Here is a 16,247-nt window from a genome sequence, read left to right as displayed (position 1 = left end):
CAGTGGCTAAAGCAGGAGGATTTCTTGAGCCCAGGACAACAAGTTCAAGTTCAGCCTAGACAACATGGCAAAGCTCTGCCTCTAAAAAAATAAAAAACAAAAACAAAAAGAAAAACAGAAGTAGTAAAGGAATCCACTGGCAATTTATATGTCCTTTTCAAAAAGTCTTTGTATTATAAAATCTTTAAATGTGTATAAAAATAGAGGATTGTCTATTTAACCCTGTATAACCATCATGTAGACTTACATTTTGCAATATTTGTTTAGTCTTTTAAAAAACATATAGATTATAACATTTCTTCCTAAATACTTTAGTAAGGATTTCTAAAATATAAGGATATCTTATAACCACAAAACCATTTTTACACCTAACAAAATTAACAATAATTTCTTAGTATCATCTAATTCGTAGACCATATTCAAATTTCCCCCATATATCTCCAAAATGTATTTTAGAGTTATTTGTTTGACCTAGGATCCATATAAAGTCTGACTGATCATTTCATTTCTAAAATCTAGTCTTTTAAAAATCTGGAATAGTTTCCATCATTACCACTACTTTTTTCTTTCTTCTTCTTCATTTCTTTTTTAATATTATTGACTTGTACTTGGTTAACTGTTTCATAAAGTGTTTCCTGGAAACTTAAAGAATAATTTGACACCACCACCAAAGAACTCATTGTAAAAACAATTGTCTCAAAAGAGAAAATCAGATGTTAAAATCATTTTTTAACATCAAAATCTTGCAAATCTTCATCTTGAACATCAATACTGTAAGGCCGGTTGCCTCACCGGGAGCTTGGACACGCCCATCCCTCTCCGCGCCCTACATAAAGCCCTGCACCCGGCACCTAGCCCGCCCTTGGAAAACCCCGCCAAAATTTAAAAGAAGCCCCGCAAAAACCTGCCCAATAGCCTTTTGCCCAGTCCAGGTCCCACTCCCACTGGGCAGCCACTCACTGGAAATCCCCCCTACCTACCAATAGCAGCTTGCCCCAACCACATCTGGTTTCCCCACAACCAATCAAAACGCCTTCACTCCCTATAAAACCCCACGCCCAGAAGAGTCAAGCGCGACTTCCCTGGCCCCTTCCCCGGGGACCGTGGAACCTCTGCGAGAGCTAAATAAATTGGCATTTAATTTTCTTATGCTGGTCTCAGTTTCCTCATTTTAAACTCGGCAATAACCCTTACAAATACTATAGTGTGGAAGGGTGGGGCAAATAGGAATATTAGAAAAATTCCCTAAAACTAGCATATTTTAAGAGCTGGGTGCACTGGCTCATGCCTGTAATCTCAGCTCCTCTGGAGGCTAAGAAGAGAGAATCACTTAAACTCGGGAGTTTGGCTGCAGTGAGCTAAGATTATATCACTGCACTCTAGCCTGGGTGACAGAGGGAAACCCCATTGAAAGAAAGGAAAGAAAAAGAAAAGAGAAAAGGCCCGAATTTTAGAAAGCTTCCTTGCTTTTGGAGCCTCTCAACCCGGAAGAGACGTCACAATTTCCCTTCTGCCCTGGAGGAACACATGCTTAATGTAGTTTGCAGGAAGCCTGACTTCAGCTAGCTTTAACACCCCCAGGAGTTAAAACGTGAAAGAACCGCACTTCCCCTTTTAGAAGGCTCATCTTATCACAGACAACAGAGGTAAGAGAAAACATTTTAAGCTAATGACATTTACTGCTAACCAGATCTGGTTGAAGCAATCCATTGGACTCCAGTTTGCAAGTCTCATTTCTTAGAAGCTTCATTTATCTTAGAATGCTCAACCAAAAGCACCCCACCTTCACATTTCTCTGAGTATTATGCTAGAAAATGAATTATTTTCCCAGCTGGTTAACTATCTTTAACCCCCTAGGCTGCCACAATATTGTGGGTATGTTAATTCAACTGCATCGCAAATTCTCTGACATTGAACAACAATAATAAAAGAGACAAATATTAAGCCTAATGGAAGGAATGTTGCTAGGGAGATTTTTATAAGATAGAACCAAAAAAATCCTTCATGTACAGAAGGAAAATTTCTGAAATCATCCAACATGCAAGAATTGAGCATCCGCCAACTGGGTCAGCTGCTGACCCATTTCTATACTGGTCAGTGGGGTCTAGAAAGGCTGAGGCTTTCCTTGACAGGTTTGGGCCACATACCCACTCCTGAGGTCAGAGGCAAAGTCAACTTCCTCCAAACCTAAATCTAAGAGTCGTGAACAAAGCCTTCTCCAAGGAAAATCAAAAGCAGCTACCAGCAGAAAGGGGAATGAATCCTGGGCAGCAAAGCCAATAGATAAATGGGCATCTGTAGAGGCAGAGCTAAGTGAAGTCAGAAATACAGAAAAGGGGCCATGAGTGTGTGTGTCCCCTGTCTATTAGAATGCCTGGGTCCCTAATGCTTTTTACTAGCTCTGGTCCTTCCCCAATCATATCCCAGTCTCTCAGGTCTCTGGGTCCATTGAGTTTGTTGGCCTATTGGGCAAGCTTCCTAATATATTTCCTCTCTTGTACAGGAAAGTTTTGTCTTCAATTAGATGCATTTTTCTAAAATCCTTAATGGAAGGACCTTAATGGAAAGAGTGTTTTTAGTCCCAATCCCTGGAACATATCACAGTTCAGCTATGTAGGCTGTTGAATCCAGCTTTAGCGGGAGAAATTATGCATTTCTTGATTTGGCTCTTCTAGATGTCGAAAGGCAGCATAAAAAGCAGTCATTTAATTTTTCAGTGAAAGATGAAATGAAGGTAGGAAGTTTTCAAATCACTAAACAGATTCACCTTTCTAGTCAAAAGAGATTCCTCTCAGAGCTTTCCTAGCCCAGAGAGGTTGCTTGGTCCTGCCTTGTGGTTCTTACCTTCTCCTCGCCTCCTGCAAGCAGCTCAGAAACAGAGGGAAAACTTTGTAAACATTGGCACAGGACAACACCAATCTTCCTCTGGCCCTGCTAGAATCACTTACTAGAGCCTTCCAGAGAGGGCCACATGTGTGCTAAAAGATGCATGGCAAATATTACGGATAACACATTAAAAAAATAAAAGGGAAATGAGTCATGTTTGCAAGTGAATTTATGTTTATACAAAATATTTGTGGAAACATGCCTTTCCACTTTGGAGATTCTCCTAATCCATCACCATGACACTAATGTTGCGAGAAGCAAATCCGTCAGACGGTGACCATTACTTTTTAATAGACCACTCCATTTTCAGCAATCACGCTAACAAAATCAGGACATAGCCCAGTCTGCTTGCGGGAGATGAAAAATACTTGCAAACACTTCACAAATGCTCCCCTACACAACGAGGAGGCTTGCTCACAGGTAGTCCAGATGCAGAACAGGAGGGAAGTGCCAAGGGAACTCTGCCATGCAGATTCTTCTAGGGCCTGACCAACATCTGTGTGGTGCCTGCACACCCGGTGCTGAGTTTGTTTTTCAGAAAGCTGTTCTCATTTTGCCCAGAAAGGCTCTACTTGAGGGCTAGGTGTATGGCCTTTGCTTTCAGATTATATAAGATGCAAAAACACATGATCTGGATCACACAGACCAAAGTATGATTTTTTAAACTGCTTCCCAAAGGACACTAAGAAAGAGCCTTAATAAAAACACGCACACACACCTCTCTGATATATTTGTGATTGCACTACACCAGAGCACAATTCATTCATTCATTCTTTTGACAATTATCTCCTAAATGGTGGGAACTGTGCTTGGTGTGATGAAATATGAATATTTATAAGTCATGGTCCCTGCTCTCAAATGAAAGGGAAAGACACAGTTGGCCATGCTACATATTAGAACTAATTAAGTACAAATAAGGAGCTATGGGAGCATAAAGAAATAAGTGATTTATGAAACTTCATGTGAATTGAGAAAAACTTCAGGGAGGAAATTTTTGGACCCTGACCTTGAAGAATATAGCTAGCAGTTATTCTTTTATGATGATGATGATGATGATGATGATTTTCTTTTGTTGCCTTATTTCAAAAACAATATATACGCATTATAGAAAATACACATAAGCTTCTTACTCAAATATAACTACTACTGATATTCTCAATTTTTTTCTAGCAATATGCATTTGTTACAAAAATTGTTCATATTTCATGATTAGACCTGTAGCCTGCTTACCCCAGCATGCATGTGTGTGTGCGAGTACATACACATATCTAATATTGTAACAGAAGCACTCTTATTTGATAGAATTGGATGCACTAGATCGGTAAAAAAATGCAGTCAATGCAAGGAATCCTCAAATAGGATAAAAACCAACCCCTGAAATATCTTATTTTAATTTAATGCAAGTCCTGTGCCTTCATTCACCACTCTTCTGCTTTCAGGCCAGCACCTTTTCTCTGGGCACAGCACTGCTGGGGGCTGCAGCTTCAGTAAGCCATCTTCCCCATGCACCACGTGTAAAGTCTAGTTTTGAAGCCTTTAACACAGAGGAAGAACTGAGACAGACTGGCAGAGTAATGTGACTCCAGAAACCTTCTAAATCTTTACAATTCTTCTCTGCTCTTTAGTTGCCTCACCCACCTAATTCCATGGCATTTTTCAGTGATTACTATTCATCCAGTATTTCCAAAGTGTTCAGCTCTTGGTAGAAACATCAGCTCTCTTCATGTTCACTGTCTTACATCCCCTATTGACATAGTACCAAAATACATACAAATGGATAATTATAATAAGCAATAGAATTAGCACCAGCAGGTTTGGAAGCATACCACTCAGCCCACCAAAGCAGAGAGAACAGGAGTACGAGTCCCTGGCAACCATAGCATTCAGGCTGCCCTGGGCTTCGGTCAGCAGTTGTTACCTGTGAACTCTCTCTCAAGTCCAGCAGGCTGGCTAAAATTAATGTTTATTATATAAGACAAATCTCTTTCTATATCATTGTATCTGTTTTCCGTTGTTGCTCTAACAAACTGCCACCAATTTAGCAGCTTAAAACAACATCCTCGTTTACTTCACAGTTGTGTGGGTCAGAAGTCCAGGTGGGCTCAGCTGGGTTCTCTGCGTAAGGTCTCAAAAGGTCTAAGACAAGATGTTGGCCAGCTCAGCTCTTACCTGAAAGCTCCAAGGAAGAATCTGTTTCCACGCTCATTGAGGTTGCTGGCTGACTGCAGCAATAGGTCTGAAGTCGCCATTTCCTTGCTGGCTGTCAGCTGGGGCTACTCACAGCTCCTGATGGCTGCCCGCACTCCTTGGCATGTGGCCGCCTCCATCTTTGAGCCAGCAGTGGCATGCCAAATCCCTCCAAGAGCTTCAAATCTATGACTTCCCCTCTGCGATCAGAAAAGAAAACTCTGGGCTTTTAAAAGAACCCATGTGGTGAGATCAAGTACACCCAGATAAGCCTATTTTAAAGTCAACTATGCCATGTAACAAAACATAATCATGGGAGTGACAGCTTATCAATCAATGAGTTCTGGGGAGTAGAGGTGGGAATCTTGATTTTAAAATTCTGCCTACCACAGTCATTAAAATGCGGACAAAAGGAAAGGGTTTTCCAGGCTAAATGGAGAGCATAAGCAAAGACATAGCGAACGACAAGGCACTGGGTGAAGGATCTGCGAACAGTAACACCATATCCCCCTTTCATCCCAGCTGGGGCCCCTTCTGCGTCTAACATCCCAACTAAAAGCAGATAAAAGAAAGTGAGAAGAGGAGGAAATAGAAATTAAATCATGCTAAGGTTTCTATATAATATTTCCTTGGGTTGTAACCTAATTATTAGTTTATGAAATGATGAGTTAAGGATCTAAAGAAGGGCCAATCACATTCTTTCCCAAGAGAGCAAGAGATAACATTCATTGGTCTACTGACAATGGTATAATGATATCAAAATATACCCACTTTCTAGCTGTTCAAGTAGAAAAAATTCAAATGAGAATTCCCAATGCTAACACATAAAACTGATAGTATCAAAAATTGCAGTGTAAATGAGTACAACTCATTAAGAATACCATTTTGTAATATGCTAAAAAGAATAAAAATATTCGTACCCTTTGACATCATTTTGAGGACTTTATACTAAGGAGATAACCCAAAAGAATTTTTTGAATTATACAATAAAAATACACTTCACAGCAACATTTATATACTATGATTTTTAATCTAAATGTTCATAAATGAAAAAATGGTTAAATTAGAGTCTCACCATTTTATGAACTATTACACAGATATAAGCATTTTAATTGTGAAGAATATAATGTAATACTGAAAATGTGTATGGTACCTTACATTTAAAAGTGAAATACAAAATCTTACCTATGTTACAATTACAATTGTGTAAAAAATTCTCCTCTTCATAAAAAAGATTTGGGAGAAAACTTGAAAAATGAAAACAATTTGATTAAGACTGTGGATGAACTTTTTCTTTCACTTTGATTTATATTAATAGTGTTTTACAGTTGTTTGTGCAATAAATAATAATGGTAGTAAGCTTTAGAAAAGTCATATATGAACTCCTAAAGACTCTGACTACTGTGAATGTCACTGTACTCTCACCAGTTTTAAAAGGACCAGGGACAGTTAATCAAACAAAATATAGATTACAAGTCAAGGCCACTGTAAAATGAGCCCTCAACCTCTGAGCTCACTGCTTGAAGCAGCCCTGCAAAAGGGAATCACAAGTACATTTCCCTTCTATGCTGTTTTCATTTTATCTTAAGTAAATAAGCACATGTGATATTGAAAATTGTATCCTCTGCTGCCTGAAGCATTGAGGAATGTGAAAAGGTAAAGAGAATTGCACCAATTCACAATTCCTGGAAAGAAAAAAAAGTGGCTATTTGCAAGAGTGTGTCACCATGAAGAGAGACTAAAGACTCCTTAATCAATCCTACTATCTAGAGAGTTATTAATAAAGGGCTTTGTTTTTCACTCATTATTTGGTAATTCTGATTAAAAATAGCTCTGGAAAGAATTCACATTCTGAACCTGAACTGGGCAGATATCATACTCAACTTCTGGAAAGTGACTTAAAAAGCAAACAAAACAAAAATTACGGCTTTTTTTTTTAAATTTTATTTTATTTTTTCCTAGAGGAAGAAAGAGAGAAAGAAAGAAAGAAAGAGAAAGAACAAAAGAAAAAGAAAAAAAAAAGAATGAAGGAAAGAAAAAAGAGGAAGAGGGAGAGAGAACAGGGGTGTTGCTTTATTGCCCGGGGCAGAATGCAGTCTAAAAATGGACATGCCTGTAATTGTATTTAATAATAGAGACATTAAAAAAAAAATGAGGGAAGAAAATAACAAGCAGCCAACCAATATTTCATTTAAACCTGTAAATAGGTGTGATGTAGTACTGATAAGAGTGTATATTTTGTGTATTTAAAGTGGAGAGTTCTATAAATGTTAATTCAGTCTACTTGTTCCGGATCTGAGTTCAAGTCCTGAATATCGATGTTAACTTTCTGTTAATTTCTTTTGGCTAAAAATTACAGCTTTTAGCCAAAAGAGGAGATGAACTAAGCTGTCCCTCCTGTTGTGTGGATTTCATTATTTGCAAATACACAATAGCATCTACCTCTTCTAAGAGGAAAGTTGTTTTAATTCTGTTTCACTGAGAATTGGCTCATTTTTATAATGCATTGCAGTGCCCTGAATCTCAAGTCCAGAAATTCACTAGAGGACCTGTTACGGTGGAGAAAAGATCACAGTCCCCATTAAGGTCTGTGATTGATCAGGTAGCATTGACCTGCCTTACCTCTGTTGGCTTCTAATTCCCTCTGGTTTTATTTTCATCAAAGAAGCAAACATTGTGAGGAAGCAGTTCTATTATCATACTTAAAATTCCTATACTAGTCAGCAGTACTCAGAAAAAATTCATGTCTCCTCCAGCTCTAGGGGATCTACTGCAAATCCTTTAAATTGTCATATTATCCTCTCATTTGTTCTATTTTAGCAAAGCAAATGATTAAAAATTAAACTTTCATTTAGAAGCGTAATTATTTTAAAGGGCGTCAGAGCTTCGTGTTAAACAAATTTACCTCAGCAAATAGAATGAGGCTTTGGAATTTCGATTGGAGAGTTAATGAAATAACCATAATTTGGTTAGGTGAATCAACCTACATCATCTTATTTAAAGAGATTTCTCTCCTTATTTATTCAGTTGTCATGTATGTAGCTGCTACTTACTCTTTCAGTAAATATCTTAGCTGTGATTCTGACTGAATCACAGAAATATTTTTGTTTTAAAACAGGAAGAGAATTTTCTAGATACATGAAAAGGAAAATTAATTGCTGTGATTTCCCTCAAGAGAGTGGGAATTTATAAGTTTAAAAAGTAGCAATAGTACTAATCTGAATTTCTAAATCCTTAAAAATTCCCCACATAACATAAAAATCTGTTCTGAATACTTGAGGTAAATTAGTTTAGTGTTAGGAGCTAGAAAACCAATGCCTGGCCCAGTGCCTGAAAATCTTTATGTTAAGGGAATGAACACATGAACTGTCAACCTAAATAACAGAGGGAGGCTCTCTATAAGAAAATGATATTTATTCGAGAATAACTTTGGGAATAGAGGGGCTTTGAGAGAGTCTCTCGGTTTGTTATTTAGGTTGACAATATGCCAATCCAGTCAACTGTCTAAGCAATTGGGTACCACGGAGCTCACAGAGTCCAGGAGCTTGTGCGGAGGGAGGCCACTGAACGTGGCCATATGGAAGTGCCACCTCTTGGTCTCTTTCACCTTAAAATTGTACCCCCACCACCAGCACAATAGGCCTACTAGATTTCATTGCCAGGAGGGAAGGATAAGGAAATGGTGGTATAAGTCTACCCCTAAATGTATGGGTATGTACCAAGAGTGCAGAGGGAAGCCCATACATGTTTACATATTTACATGTGATAACCAAGCTACAGGAAGGCACGTGTTTTCATGGAGAGCTCTCCACTCACCCGCATAGCCCTCTTCCTACGATGCCAAAGGAGTCCACTCTGTGCTCCAGGGCCAGCCCTTTGTCCTGTAAGTCCTCGCAGGAGCAAAAGTACTCTGGGGCAGGGCAGGTGGGAGCCACGCTGACTTAGTTGTTCCTAGACTGGCTCCACAGGGGAACAACCTAGTCAAACTCCCCAGGCAGCTAGCCTGGCAAGGCAACTGGTAATAACTCTTATGCTTAAAGACCAGCCAACGGACAGCTGTCCCAGCTTCCTCTCAGGGAGAGAACCATGCAAAACCTCCAGCAGTCCTCAGATGAGTAAAGCAGGTTAGAGGAGCTCCGCTCATCCCATGCAATCACCATGCAGCCACCATCAGAATGAGGTCCTCCCATCCAAACTGCGTGGCTTGGAGTAAGGGAAGCAAAGCCCCCAGGGAAAAACCCAAGGGATGATGGCTAGGGAAGCCACAAGCACCACCATCACACTAGGTGTGCGCTGGGGCTACTCTTGACCCCCTGAGCCTCAGCCTCTTCACTCTGGCCCCAGGGGGTGATGGCCTCACCTCTAAGAGGTTTGGGGAGGACTCCACGAGACGCCTTCAAGTCAACACGCCCAAGGCCAGCACAGAGAGCTCAGCAGCCCTGAGCCTGGCGCGCTGCCGGTGTTTGGAAAGAATGCATTCTGTCCCAGAAGGCAAGAATAGTTTGAGGCTGGCAGAAGCCCCCAACGTGGGGGTAGTCGGGGGGACACCCACAGGAAGGCTCCATGCTGCAGCCCAGGGCCCTGGTACGTCAGGGCTCCTCCGACCTCGGGCGAGCTCCGGCGGGCTGGCCCGTGGCCGCTCCCCCACGCATCTGAACGCGCCGGGCTCTGCTGGCTGGCCAGGGTGACAGAGAGACAGTCGGGTGGTGCCCTCGGGGAGGGGCGGGACTCTCCTGCTGGGCTCCCAGATGGCGCGGGAAGAAACGCCATCAACCAGGAAATGAAAAAAACAGCAGGTCCATTAGCGGTGGGCCTATGACGCGAGGGGCCACGGAGGCGGCGGGAGCTCCGTGGGGCCACCCACCCTCAGAGCGTAGCCCCTAGGGGGCGCCGCCCGTTCCGCGATCCCAGGACCCCAGCCCCGTGTCCCGGGGACTGGGAGCCGCGCGGACACACAGACTCTGGGCTGCAAAGATGCGCCCCCGCTCTGAGCTGCCTGCCCGGAGGTCACGGGCAAAGTGGCTAGGGATCTGGCGCTCTCTCTCTCTTTTTTTTTTTTTTTTTTTTGAGAACGCAGCAATGTGGAGCTGGTCAGCCTGGTGCACCGCTCTTTTTCCCCTTTCTTTTCAACGCTTTTCTCATTGTAGCCTCCTTCACCCCTGCCCCCCTGCTCTCTTAAGTGCTTTTAGTTGGAGGGAAAATTGACCCGCAGAAATCACTGCATTGTACCCAAGACACTATTTGAACTTTCTAATAGCCCTAGAAATCCCCCTCAGGGCTCTGTTTCTAATAAACCAAACCTCCAAAGTGGAAGAAAACAGTTTTCTCACCCTGCCAGCCTTCTTTATAATTAGCCTCAACTAGAGGGTCCCACTTGGACTGTCTGGCTGACAGCTGTGCGGCCCAGGCCTGGAAACTGGGCCCTCAACAACTGGGCAGAGAGAACAGAGGGAGAAACCGGCTGCCACCCCGGAGCCTGGGCTGGGGGTTCTACAAAGCCATCCGGTGCCTATGGACTAGCAAACCCATTTTACACGAAGGGAAGGGAAGCTCCTGGGGATGACGGATTCTCCCAAGGCTCCTTCCTTCATAAGCCGTAGAGTTAGGTCTGGAATCCTGGTCCAGGAGTCTCTAAATGTTCTTGTACCTCTTCCTGTGCCACACAAGATTCTCACTGGGTCATCAGCTATTTTAGTCACTGATGAAATAGTGACTAAAATTTTAGTGAAATCAGCTACACAGCGTCTACGATTTTCACTCAGGGGCTGTGTTAATCATTCACCCTTTATAGGCCACTTGCGGGCACTTACAGTTTCTGAAAGGCCACTGTAAAGATCATACTTTATTTAGTTGGCTCTCTGTAGTAGATGCTATAGCACTGGCAAATTTTCCTCAGACTAATAAATATGGGTGCTGTGTGGCACTCAAGGTGGTGCAACTTTACACAGAAACGCATCTGCCCACCCTGACATCACACCACAGAAAGTTTAGCATCATAAAAGCAGGTTTCCTTGCCTACATTTTCTAGTGCAGATCTTCTCCTTTTCAGTGTCCTTGCGTTTAAAGCCTTCATAGAGCATAGTAATCTAAAGTCACAATGAAAATGTATATTTCATTTTCAAATGTGAGAAATGAGAAAAGCCGTAATCATAGATTAACACTGTAGAGTTTAAACGGGCGTGCTGTGTCCAAGTGAGATTTACAGGAACATCTTTACCAGTGCTCCAGTGTTTCCCTTGAAGAAAATGTTTCATTCTCCCAGGACCTGCTTATTAAGTCAGAAAAAAAAAAAATATCACTTATTTCTTCAGCCACGTTTCTCCTTTGTTTTGCCTTGATGTGTGTAAAAACGAAATATACTAATAAATATCAAGGTGTCATAGAAACAAGGAAAAAAAAGGACTGACAATCCAAGGTTAAAAATTCAATTAAATTAAGACCCATAACTTCTAGGCTGTAAGGAACAGAGCTTTCACCTCCCCAGTGTTTAACAAGCACCTCTCACGCGCCAGGCCCTGTGCTAGATACTGGTGAATAAACCAGTCTACAACTTCACAAATCACAGAGTAGTGGGAAAGACAGGCTGCAGCCAGTGGTTACAAGGTATTAATTAAGCCATACAGGGAACTGTGAGGACATGTAACCGGAGGCTCTAAGCTAGCCTGGGGTGAGGGAGTTACCCGAAAGAAGACCAAGTCTTTGCTGAATTGAAAAGGAGATTGCCAGGTAAGACAGGTGTTTTCATCTGGTTTATGTTGCTTATAACAGAACTCCTGAAACTGGGTAATTTATAAAGAAAAGGAACTTATTTCTCACAGTCATAAAGCCTGAGAAGTCCTAGATGCAGGGGCTGTATCTGGTGAGGGTCTTCTTGCTGGTGGAGACTCTCTGCAGCGTCTCGAGGCAGTGCGGGGCATCACATGGCGAGGAACTGAGTGTGCTAGCTAGGTATCTTTTCCTTCTCTTATAAAGCCACTAGTCCTAATCTCAGGATAACTCATTAATCCACTAACCCATTAATGCATTCATTATGAGTGGATTAATCCATTTATGAGGGTACAGCCCTTATAAACCAATCACCTTTTAAATGTCCCACCTTAAAATGCTGCCACCTTGGGGATTAAATTTTAACATGAGTTTTGGAGGGGACGAATATTCAAACCAAACTACCGGGCACAGTGGCTCACACCTATAATCTCAGCACTTTGGGAGGCTGAGGTGGGAGGATAACTTGAGCCGAGGAGCCCAAGACCAGCCTGAGCAACATGGCAAAACACCATCTCTACAAAAAATACAAAACTAGCTGGGCATGGTGGTACACACCTGTGATCCCAGCTACTCGAGAGGCTAAGGTGGGAGGATCACCTGAGCCCTGGGAGGTCAAGGCTGCAATGAACCATGATTGTACCACTGCACTCCAGCCTAGGTGAGAGAGCAAGACCCTACATCAAAAAAAAAAAAAAAAAACCACAGCAAAGGGGCAAAGAGCTCTTAGGCAATAAAGAGTATGTGGGAGTATGTGGGCAGAGAAGACCCTGGCAGGCTGGAAGAACTGAGAAGATTCCAGAATGACTGATGAGAAAAGATAGAGAACAGAGTGGTGCGAAGTGAGTTTGGAGAGGTCTCAGCCTATCAGTAGATGCGACCTTTGCCTTAGAAACCTAGTCCAGTAGGGTAGACTGCAGAGGATAAGCTCCATGAGAACAAGGACCAAGCCTGCTTTTACTTGTTGTACTTGGTACACTTGTTAGCCCAGCATTAGCACGTAGTAGGTGCTCATTAAACAGGGGCTATTTCTGTATTATTGTCACATCTTCATTCATTTCTCACCCTTTCTCTCTATTTCTTTCCCTACCCTCTAACTAAATGTTGCACCTGTTTCTCTCATTGTCCTTTTCCTTACTTAAAGGTTATGGATTAATCAGGCTTCTCTTCCTTCCATGTTCTTCCCTGTTCTTTCTTTCCATTTTGCCATCTAATGTATTCAGAAATTCCTTGCAATGCCAAAGAGAAGGGAGAAATCATCCAGCCAGATCACTAGGGAGGGAAAAAAACCAAAGACACTTGCATCTTAAATCTTAATCCATTCACTCTAGGGTGGATCAAATCTGAACAGGGCCGGTGGGTATTTACACATCCAACTAACAAAGTGAGGAGGACTTTCTGCTTTACATGGCAGATAATTTATACCAAAGGGAGTACTTTAACTCAGCATTAAGCTCCTCTTCATTGATTATGATGCCAAATCTTGAGGTGGCACATGGCAAATGTGTGCCCTGAGTGCCAAATTGGTCCCTCTGGGACCGGAAAAGCATTTTAGAAACCTTGCTTGAGGCTGATGTACTTACTATTTTGAGTTGTCAAAGCTTGTCTCTCTACTGTGGCAGAATCACCAATAGTCTTGCCTTCTGAAAAAAAAATGGCATTCTTAACTCTCCAGTTAGTCATGCATATGCTGTATTTTGTTTTGTTTTGTTTTCAAGTAGTTTGGATCCCAAGAGACCTTCCTGGAAACCTAATTAATAAGCAAATCATCCTGAGAGTTTATTTCAATTTGTGTATTTACACTCCTCAGCCTTCTGGGACAGTCACCCTCTGTTTTAATACCCAACTAAAATGACTCACCTCATTGTCCCATGGTTGTTCCCAAGAGGTAAAGATGCAGCTCCTGTTCCCTCTTGCTCTGACTTTGTGCTCAGAGTTCATCTCCAGCCCTTTTTCCTTAAGCATGAGCAAAGCCTCTCCTGTTTCCTTGCCCAAGCACCACCAATCCAAGATTCTGTATATAAAAGACATTTATGAATTCTGGAGTGAACAGAGGGTAATTACAGCTCGGGGCTGGGGGGAATACTTGAAACTTAAAGCTTGACACAAATAGTTAATGAAAATTCATCACCTATCCTCTGACCAAGAGTATCTATGACTGTTGTAGTCTCCTGGGGCCCTTGGGTCACCGGCCCTCTCTCTCTCCTTTTCCAAGAGCTTTTCTCTCTCTCGCTCGTTGTTTCAATTCTGCTATTCTCCTATAATTTACTAAGCAATGATAGACACTTCATATTCTCAAATAGCAGAAATAATTATTTCTTTCCTTTGCACATTTGGTAGAGATGCTTCAAGAAGAAGAGCCTGTTGGCTGGGCACTGTGACTCATGCCTATAATCCCAGGACTTTGGGAGGCCAAGGTGGGCAGATCATATGAGGTCAGGAGTTTGAGATCAGCCTGATCAAGACCAGCCTGGCCAACATGGCGAAACCCCGTCTCTATTAAAAATACAAAAAAGTTAGCCAGGCATAATGGTGGGTGCTTATAATCCCAGCTACATGGGAGGCTGAGGCAGGACAATCGCTTGAACCTGGGAGGTGATGTTGCAGTGAGCCAAGATTGTGCCACTGCACTCCAGTCTGGGCAACACAGCAAAGCTCTGTCTCAAAAAAAAAAAAAAAAAAAAAAAAAGAAGAGCCTGTCTTTAAAGGTCAAAAATACTATTTGTTCAGAAATTCATCTCCTTAGACCTCAGAGTCTTTCTGCCTCTTGCCCAGGCTGCAGTGCAGTGGTGCAATCATAGATCACTGCAACCTCGACCTCCTAGGCTCAAGTGATCCCCCCACCTTAGCCTGGGAATACAGGTATGCACCATCATATGCAAGTAATATTTTGGGTAGAGATGGGATCTCACTATGTTGCCCAAACTGGTCTTGAACTCCTGGGCTCAAGCTGTCCTCCTGCCTTGACCTCCCAAAGTGCTGGGATGACAGGCATGAGCCACCACACCTCTCCGATACTTCTAACATAAAGAAATAGCCCTTAAACTACTATTTTATGAGCACTTTCTAGGTACCAGCCATGTAACAAGCCTTATTTCATTTAATCTTTATAACAGCTGTATATGATTAGCATTATTCTCTTCATTTTACAGATTATCATCATCACATTGAGTGCTTACTGTGCATCAAGGTCTATGTGAAGCACTTTACATGGTCACCCGCTGAATCCTCATAATTCTATGTAAAGTTACTATTGCCATGCTGTTTCACAGAGAAAGAAACTGAGGTTGAGAGGAGCAATGAGGGGTTAGCAGCATTCAAACAAGAATGGAGCACAGGTCCCCATGATCCCAAGGCCTTCTAATTTCATCCACCATAGAACTTCAGTATGGCTGAGCTCCTGAAATTTTAGGAACTTCCCCTTAGAAGACCACAAGCAATGGTCTTCACAGTCTATCTCTGAGCTAACCCAGGGATGGTCTCAGAGAAAGACCTCAGTAATTAGATGTTGAATGAATGAGGGATACTGGTTCTGGATTCTTCTGCAGAGACTTTCAGGAGCACCACTCCCGGTTGAGGGAGCTTGTTCTTCCCACTGGGTCTTCTGTTGGTTATCATTCCTCATCCCCTACTGTGATTCAGCTGACGAAGTGCCCATCAATTAAGGAAAAGCATTCTTGCTCAGAGTGCAGCATTAAACTTTAATGGGGAGAAAGAAGGAAGAATAATAATTGTGGCAAGAATAAAACTAGGCTTTTTTCTTTCTTTTCTTTTTTTATTGTACTTTGGGCTCTGGGGTATATGTGCACACCCTGCATCCTGCAGGATTGTTGCATAAGTACACACATGCCATGGTAGTATGCTATCTCCATCCCCCTGCCCCACCCCGTTGCCTACATTAGGCATTTCTCCTGGTGTTATTCCTCCCCATCCTCCCCACTCCACAATGTCCCTCCCCTCCCCTCCACCCTCCCACCTACCCCAGTGAGTGTTGTTCCCTTGTTCATCACCCACCTATGAGTCAAAACATGCAGTGTTTGATTTGGTTTTCTGTTTTTGTGTCAGTCTGCTGGGAATGATGGTTTCTAGATTCATCCATGTCTCTACAAAGGACACGAACTTGTCATTTTTTATGGCTGCATAGTATTCCATGGTATATATGTGCCACATTTCCCTTGTCCAGTCTATCATGGATGGGCATTTGGGTTGGTTCCAGGTCTTTGCTATCATAAACAGTGCAGTGATGAACATACATGTGCATGTGTCTTTATAATAGAACGATTTATAATCCTTTGGGTATATACCCAGTAATGGGATTGCTGGGTCAAATGGAATTTCTATGTCTAGATCCTTGAGGAATCGCCCACTGTCTTCCATAATTGTTGAACTAATTTACACTCCCACCAACA

The 16,247-nt window shown here is 42.2% G+C and overlaps 1 long non-coding RNA gene across 1 annotated transcript; it reads right to left on the bottom strand.

The window, feature by feature from the left end:
* Positions 1-3,938: 3,938 nt before the first annotated feature.
* LOC116559427 lies at positions 3,939-15,902 on the bottom strand. Its single transcript, XR_004272453.1, has 5 exons — positions 15,853-15,902; positions 15,332-15,537; positions 13,699-13,852; positions 12,949-13,481; positions 3,939-5,273 (listed from the first exon to the last, which is right to left on the bottom strand). It is a non-coding gene; the product is annotated as an uncharacterized LOC116559427 (long non-coding RNA).
* Between the last annotated feature and the right edge of the window lie 345 nt (positions 15,903-16,247).

The sequence above is a fragment of the Sapajus apella genome, unplaced genomic scaffold, assembly GCF_009761245.1.
Source record: "Sapajus apella isolate SASKATOON/1434 unplaced genomic scaffold, GSC_monkey_1.0 scaffold23, whole genome shotgun sequence".
Lineage (NCBI taxonomy): Eukaryota > Metazoa > Chordata > Mammalia > Primates > Cebidae > Sapajus > Sapajus apella.
The sequence above is the reverse complement of the archived record's forward strand: the minus strand, read 5'-3'. Positions and strand labels throughout refer to the sequence as shown.